Source organism: Phocoena sinus, chromosome 11, assembly GCF_008692025.1.
Source record: "Phocoena sinus isolate mPhoSin1 chromosome 11, mPhoSin1.pri, whole genome shotgun sequence".
Taxonomy (NCBI): domain Eukaryota; kingdom Metazoa; phylum Chordata; class Mammalia; order Artiodactyla; family Phocoenidae; genus Phocoena; species Phocoena sinus.
Window position 1 is genome coordinate 101676260 of NC_045773.1, and position 7972 is coordinate 101684231.

Genomic DNA, 7972 nt, shown 5'->3' on the forward strand with positions numbered 1-7972 from the left:
CCTCCAGTTGGCTAGCTCGGGCTTTTCACACTGCGACTCGGCATTCCAGGCCAGACAGAGGCCACGCCCCAAAGTGCAGGTGCTTTTCAAGTCTGTTTCCATCCCATTTGTTACCTTCTCAGAGGCTTAAGCCCGGCAGTGTGGGAAGTCAACGGGTACAGGGAGGTATCGACAAGTTGGGGCCATGTTGCAATCAATTCACTTCATCCCATAAAGGCCTGATCTTAAGTCTCTGCTTTAAGAATCTGGGCTTGTCACTCCAGTCCCTCTTGGTGGTAAAGCCAGGTGCAGTGTAGGTTGGGGGTAGGTGAGTTATGGTCTCCAGGCCCCTGGTTGGGTTTGGAGCGGCTGGTCACACAGTTTCAGGTCTAGAATACAAGCTTCTTTCCACTAAAGTTCATTTTTTTCTCAAGAGAAGTAGGTCTGGCTAGAGCAATGGGGCCCTTGAGACCCGGGGACAGGGCTGCAGCTGAATGCAGGACACACCTCCTTTTGGTGGTTTTGAAAATATATTTTTATTTTCTGAACAGTCTGCTTTCCTGCTCTTTAAGGGAGCTTAATGACCAGGTATCCCTCTGGTGTTCCACCCCGCCCAGCAGGAAGGGTTTGATTTTTGCCTATTTCAGCTGCAAATGTGTTTAATGGAAACAGACGACATCAAAACTGGGGCTTTGAGACACTGGAACAGCTGGATGACGGGATAAAGAGTCCTCCAGTGACTTGAGATGTTGACTCGTTGACAACAGTCTGATTGGCACTTATCATCCACACACTGTATTTCTTTTTTTTCATTTCATGAGTGGAGTTGACGTGACTGAGTCAGCCCGGGAGCCTGCTGTTTTGGGGAGAGGAGCCTGCAATAAAGTCCACGACATTAGTCTTCTGAGCATTTAGGCAGAGCTGCCGTGACTTCCCAGCCCTGAGGCAGGAGTGTTGCTGGGATGGGACTGGTGTCACCAGTGCCCAAGCCTGGACACCAGGCACGGGAAGAAGGACGGGGCGAAGGAAGAGAAGTGACACTCGCCGAGCACCCCGACGCCCCAGGTACTGCGAGGGGCGATGCATGTACAGGCGTGTGTGCGGGGCGGTCTCGGTTCTGAGCAGACGTCAGCCAGCAGGTGGAAACACACAAAACAAACGAGTGTGAAGGTCCTCTCGGACTCTGTGGACAGGAGGCCTGACTGCTTCAGCCTCTGGGGAGCTTCACACAGCAGTCAGCTCACAGGACAGTCTAAGGGCACTCCTGTTTTGAGGGCAGGTTGCCATCCAGTCTGGTCCCAGCTCAGACTTGAGTTAGAGCTGCTTTCTTCAGAGCTGGACTCCCCGGGCCTGGGCTCAGCCTCCAGACACGAGCTGAGCAATTTGTGGGGACCAGGAGTTCCTCCAGGGCCCCTGGGATCTGGTCGGATGAGCCCAGAGACCTGGCATGGCGCGGTCACCCCCGTCATCCCAGCCCCACAAAGACGCCGCACAGGGCCTCTGTCTCCCCAGTGGCTGGACGGGTTAGTACCGTCCTCCCAGCACCCCCGGGCTGGGCAGTATTCACTCTCTCCAGGAACCTGGCTCCACTGGATGGTCAGGTGCAGGGTGGTCATGGGGGATGCTTGTACCAGTCCCTCCCCGGAAAGAAAATAAGAAAAAAATGAAGAAGTTGAGTTGACGGTTTGTGTTTGGCACAAAGGAAGACAGTTGGGCCAGGGCCCTGGTATCCTCAGGGGTCTCTCTCCCCGTGCTCCCCGGGTCCCTGGGGATGGGTCTTTCGGCTTCCTGGGTTACCAGCAGCAAGGAACACATTTGGATTTGGAAAGATCCCAGTTCTTCGGTGGGGGGCAGCTGGATTTGGGGGAGTCCTCCCCACGGCAGGTGGGTTGCCATCAGGGTGCCCACGTTGCTTCTGGCTTTGCCCCTGCCATGTTTTCTCACAGGGGAGCCTGGGTTAAGTCTGGGCTTGCTGCAGCTCCCAGGCTCCTGGCAGGCAGGCCTTTCCCCATCCCGCCCCGTTCTGTGTGGAGCCTTCCTCCGGCAGGGCCCTGCTCCCATCGTCCACCTACAGCTGGAGCCCCGGCCGCTCCCGGCCCCAGGCACGCGGCCCGTCCTCCACCATTACCGTGAAGGGCTTCCGGTTACCAGCGGACTCATTACCTCTGAGTTCTGTTTACAGACCTGCGTCTCCCCAGCCCCCAAACACTCGGCTCAGAGCCCACATGATCCATCCTGCGTGGCTGGCTCTGCACAGGGAGATAAAAACCAGTTCGGGGGTGAATTGGACAGAACATTCCAGAAAGTTCTCTTTTCACAAATCTTTTCCAAACATCTAAGGAGCCTGATTAGACGTCACCATTTAGTTTAGTATCTTCTCGGTGATCAGTTTTAAAAATTGACTCTGACCAGGGCCAGGATTATGCTGGTCTTGGGAGGTCTGCAAGCGGCCTGATGCTGGGGGATCACCTGTCCTTTCTGGGGCCTGGCCGTTTCCTTCTCATACACAAAGCAGCCAAGCCCGCTCGTGGTTTCTTACTGTCACTCTCTGTCCTGATTATCCACCTGGAGTAGGTTCAAGTGCTATTACTATTGTTAATCACTGTTCATAATTGTTATTACACGTTAGGAGTGAAAAGGTCCAGGCTGTAATTCTCCTCTTACAGCGGTGTATTAGTGATGAGGGTCAAAGCTGCTGTGATAAATCACTAGGCAGTGTAGACTGTAGCAGCTGTACTGTCTTTGGAGCCAGATGGACGGAGGTTCGGATCTCGGCTACACCACTGAATGGGTAGCTCTCAGCCAGTCACATGACCTCTCTGCCCCTCAGTTTACTCAGCTGGAAACAGGAGAGATCATAAGTCCTTCACAGTCTGTTATGAGGATTAAATGAAAGAAGGGATGGGAAACACTTAGCAATGTCTGGAAAATAAGATGGTCAATAGGTGATAGATTCTGGTACAGGACATCCATTTTTGGAGCCAGTTATAGTAGAATTTGGTCTAGGACAACTGATTTGTTTCCTTAAAGACGAAGCAGGCTGTGCGTGTTCATATTCACAGGTACAAGTTTCTGTTCTGAAGGGGGACAAGGAGGGTTGGGACGATTTGCAGTTGGCACGTCCGAGGCTGGTTTCAGAGGGAAGCTTAACCAACAGGCACAGGGCGTCGCCGGGCTCCGTGCTGGTGGCCGTGAGCTGGACGGATCACTGGCCTGACCAGTGGGCATTTCTTATGTTTTCATGATAATTCATATGAAGGTGCCAGTATGTGTGTGAAGAATACACTCGAGGAATAGGACAGGAGAAATAAGGTGAGAAAGGGTGAAGGGCATTTTGCCTTGATTTAATCAACTTTGTTCATCACTAGTCAAACCACAGAATCACGGCCTTCGGGGTGGTGCAGAGCTGCAAACTCGCACGCAGGTACACGTTGGTTGTGCCGTCTCTCATCTGGCGGGTGCACCTGCTGTGTGACCCCCCACCCAGGCCCCCCCAAACATTCTCACGGGCAGAGTCAGACTCCCATCAAACCTTCCCAGCTTCCCTTCGCCTCATGAAACCTGCCACCAGACTGCTTCCTTACCCAGAGGTACAGAAGCCTCTTGACAGTATAAGGAGCATCCCTTCCCTGGGTACTGGAAATGTTACCAGGGATCAAAATCTCAACCCCAGGGGCTCTAATGGTCGAATTCCAGAAGCTCAGCTGTGGGCGGGAGAAGGACGGGGGCTTAGCGTCAGGATAACACCCAGACGCTGCCCTGAATTGGAGTTGTTGAGTGCTGACCCTGACTGCTCTCAGCAAAGCTGTGATGGGGTGCCAGGCTCTGCCTCAGGGCCCATGAGATGGGGGCAAGTGGGCTAGGAGAGCCCTCACTCTGCTTCATCCCCAGCTCACAGCTCTGGGAACTTTTAGGACACTAAGATTTGGTTTTATATAAAGCCATCAGTATTAGCTGTGGTCACAACCTCAAAAGTCCTCCATCTTCCCCTCCTTTCCTTCTGCTGCAGTTTGAAGGAAAGTCTTTGGGCTTTGGAGGCTGACAGATGTGGGTTGAAATCCTCAGAGCTGCATGCGTTGGGTCAGCCACCCAGTACCATGCCCGGGGGTCTGGAGGGAGGGGGTGCAGGGAACAGCAGCCCAGGAGAGGGAACAGCAGTGCAAAGACCTTGAGCAGAAGGACCTTGGCCTTCAGTGACCGGGCACTTCGGTTGACCAGCTTCTCCCCCAGATTGTCCAAGAGCAATGAGGGAAAGGAGACGGTGAGACCTCACCATGCTGGCACAGGGCAGGTTCGCCCCTTGCCAAGGCCAAGGATGCCCATCTTATGAAAGCCCTAGAAAACCTTGCTCCCCTCACAAAGAGGGGATGTTCTGGAACTTAGAAGGTTTGGCAGCAACAGGGATCCAGGAAGCCAGAAGCCCCGCACAGCAGGAGGGGCCACCCACCCCAGGACTGGCCTGTGAAGGGGGAAATGCTGTCCTTCAGCCGGGGGCAGGCAGCAGGGGCAGGGACAGCCTCACCTGGTCCCTGCAGGGCCAGCTCCCTGGGGGTGGTTCCTTCTCTGTCCCTGCTTTGTCACACAGGGTGAGAAAGTCGAAGGACTATAGGATTTCTTCGCCGTAGGTCCCAGCTGAGCCTGAATCATTCATACGTGCTGGATCAATTATTCAGGACGATGGATTGGCGTGTGCGGTGCAGGTTTGCTAGTAAACAAGAGGCCTGAGCAGCATCGGGCAGGAGAGACAGGCCCCGCTGGCCCCTGCTGATGGCATCCGTGTCTTGCCCTGGCTTCAGGGCTCTTGCTGGAGAGATCAGTGACCCCACAGGCACTCCCCAGACAGGTCCGGGGGTGGCAGTGTGGCTAGACCCTGTCCCTAGGCCTGGCTCCTGCCACCGGATTGTATCTGATCTCAGGTTGGCCGTAGCTCTGCCAAGACTTCTTATGTGTCTGCATTCTCCATCATTCGTTGTGGAATGTCTTCGTGAGCAGTCGTGAAACAGATCTTTGGCACGAATCCTTGTCCCAGCGTGGAGGGTGTGAGACTGAAAATCCACACAGCTCGGGCCCCAGATGAATGTGGACCCCTCGGCCGGCGAGGTGGTGGGGATTTTCTGAGCCATCCCACTGGGATGGCCGGAGCCTCCTGTCCCAACCCCCGTGCCTGTCCAGGCTGCCCCCCTGCCACCCACATATTCTCCCTTGATTTCACATCCTTCTCTGCCTTCAAGTGCCCAAAGCAGCCTTCTCTCTCCTTCTCCAAACCCACTCTTTCCCAGCGATCTCCATCCAGAAACTCGGGAACCGTTCTTGACACTCCCCCGCCACCCTTGTACCCACCCCCCATTCGTGCCATTGTGAAATCCCACCTCCAAATTACCTCTCACCTCCATCCCCACTGCCACCTACCAGCTGCCAGCCCCGGTCCACCAGATGTCAGGGTTTGAGCTCAGCCCCAGCCAGGCCTCTGCGTCCACAAACTGGCTCATAATGGGTGGACACCCCCTTCAATCACGGCAGGAGTCCATCACGAGGCCAAGGGCAGGGGGTGGGAGTGGGCACCAGGGTCCATTCTGGCCTTGAAAGCCCCTCAGTGGAGCAGAATTTTCTTCGCTGGGTGTCTGTGGGTTATTGTACCTGAATCAAATCAGCTTTTTAACCTAGTGCTTCCGGACACACTTCTCTTGATCTGAACGGCTGGCTGCCTGGGGCTTTGGCCCTCCAGGGGTACAGGGGAGCAGCAAAGGGGAAGTTACTTGGAGGTCAGTTTCCAGAACCACGTGGGTGAAAGGAGAGACCCCCCTCTGAAGGGTGGATTAACCCCAGGCTGCAGGGCTTGCCCCGGTTGTCAAGTCACCCCCAACACGGGTGTGTTAGTGCCTGGGGTCTCCAGAGATGGGGGCTTCAGGGACAGCTGGAGGGGAGTGTGTCCAAGTAGGTGATTTCTGTCCCTGCTCATTCTTCCAACACGCACGGACGGACATGGACACTCACACAGACGCTCAGCACCTGGACATCTGTGTGTGTGTGTTTTGTTGTTGTGGTTTTGTTTTTTGTAATTCAGAAAAATGACCTGGCGCTGGAGGGAGCTCTCACTGCAGCTGGAGGACCGGGACGGGAAGAGCTTATCTGACTCCACGCGGGGTTTATGTCTGGCAGACCTTGGAGTCCTCACTGCCCTCGTGCTGTGATCCCTGGCAGGACAGTCCCTGAAGACAGGACAGGAGGCCCTGGGCTCTGTCCCTTCCCGGGAGAGCCTGGTGCTCAGGTGGGGACAGCATCCCCCAGGAGTGCGGGCCATCCCAGCCAGCTTGGGTTGTGGAATGCTCCAGCCCCCTAACCACATGGTTGGTCTTTTTGGTGACCAGACCCCAACCTGAAGCTCTCTAGGGACCCTCCAGGGCCACCTCATTAGCATAACAGAACCCCTCCCCTCACTAAAGGAAATTCCAAAGGGTTTTAAAGCTCAGTGGGAACCTGGGACAGACTGAGTATAGTTTCATTATATCACTGTTTTTGTAGCACTTTCCATGACTGAAATTGATTATTTATGCAATTCATTGTTTCCTGTTCTTTCCTCCCATTAGACTGTAAGCTCTGTGCAGGCAGGGATCTGGTTGTTCCTGTTCAGATCCGTAACCCTAGCCGGAGGTCGATGCCTGGCCCCCAGATCTGCTCACCAGACGGTTACAAAGCACCTGAGCAGTGGGGAATGAGACACTATGGGACCAGACTGCAGGCCTCCTGTGGTCCGTGGCCCAAATATTTCCAGCCTTTCTCACACTTCATTTCAGTAACTGCTGGGAAAACAGTGCCAGGAAGGTTTGTAAGTCACCCGGGGTCCTGCTCCACGGAAGCCCCTTTGCAACAGGGTCCTATGAAGTCTTGGTTGCGGGGAGGGCTGGGAGGGACGGGTGACTCAAGGCTTCATTGCAGTGAGGGGCGTGACTTAGCTCTAAGTCGGGGAAAAGGGCCCAAAATACAAAAGGTGGTAAGATGTGTGTCTCTCATGTTTCACAGCCTGAGAAGTGGTAAGAAAAAAAAATAAAAAACAAGAAGGAAAATTAAAAGTAGAAAATATGTCTCTCTCATGTTTCACAGCCTGAGAAGTGGTAATAAAAGAAAAAAAAACAAGAAGGAAAATTAAAAGTAGAGAATATGTCTCTCTCATGTTTCACAGCCTGAGAAGTGGTCATAAAAGAAAAAAAATCAAGAAGGAAAATTAGAAGTAGAGAAGGAGGAAGGGGGAAAGTGCTGGGGCCCCACGTAGGGAGTCGCAGGACGAGCCTGGCACCTGCTGAGCATCCCTGGCCATTAGGAGGTGGGAGGAGAGACTGCGGGGAGGGATCCAGGTTCTCCAAGGAGGACTGATGGAGGCTCAGGTCACGGGCTTCCTGCATCTCCTGCTGACAGCCAAGCCAAACCTGGAGGTGCACTGAAAGTATATAAGTATATAAGAAACATATTGATGTCTATTGATGAAAATAGCAAACAGTGCAGTAGAGCCTGATGACGTCATGCTGTGGAGATGGGCTCCTGGTTTACTGCACCCTCTTTCCAGAGCAGAATTGAGGGCCTTTTCATATTCAGACAAAGGCCTCCAGCCTTCACGTGATCTGCTCAGCTAAGGTTAGCCCGCTCTTCAGCTCCACCATACTTTTATTACAAACGAAAACAGAAGCTTTTAGTACAATAATCGAACATGAACATTCTTACGTGGTCAAAAATAAAAATATAGTATTCAAGTTTTTTAAGCCCGTAAACTTAGAGGCACACTTTTTAAATTAATTTTTATTAGCATATGGTTGATTTACAATGTCGTGTTACTTTTCTGCTGTGTAGCAAAGTGACTCAGTTATACATATACATATATCCAGACTTTTTTAGATTCTTTTCCCGTATAGGTCATTACAGAGAGCTGGGTAGAGATCCCTGTGCTCTACAGTGGGTCCTTATTAGTTATCTATTTTGAATATAGTAGCGTGTATGTGTC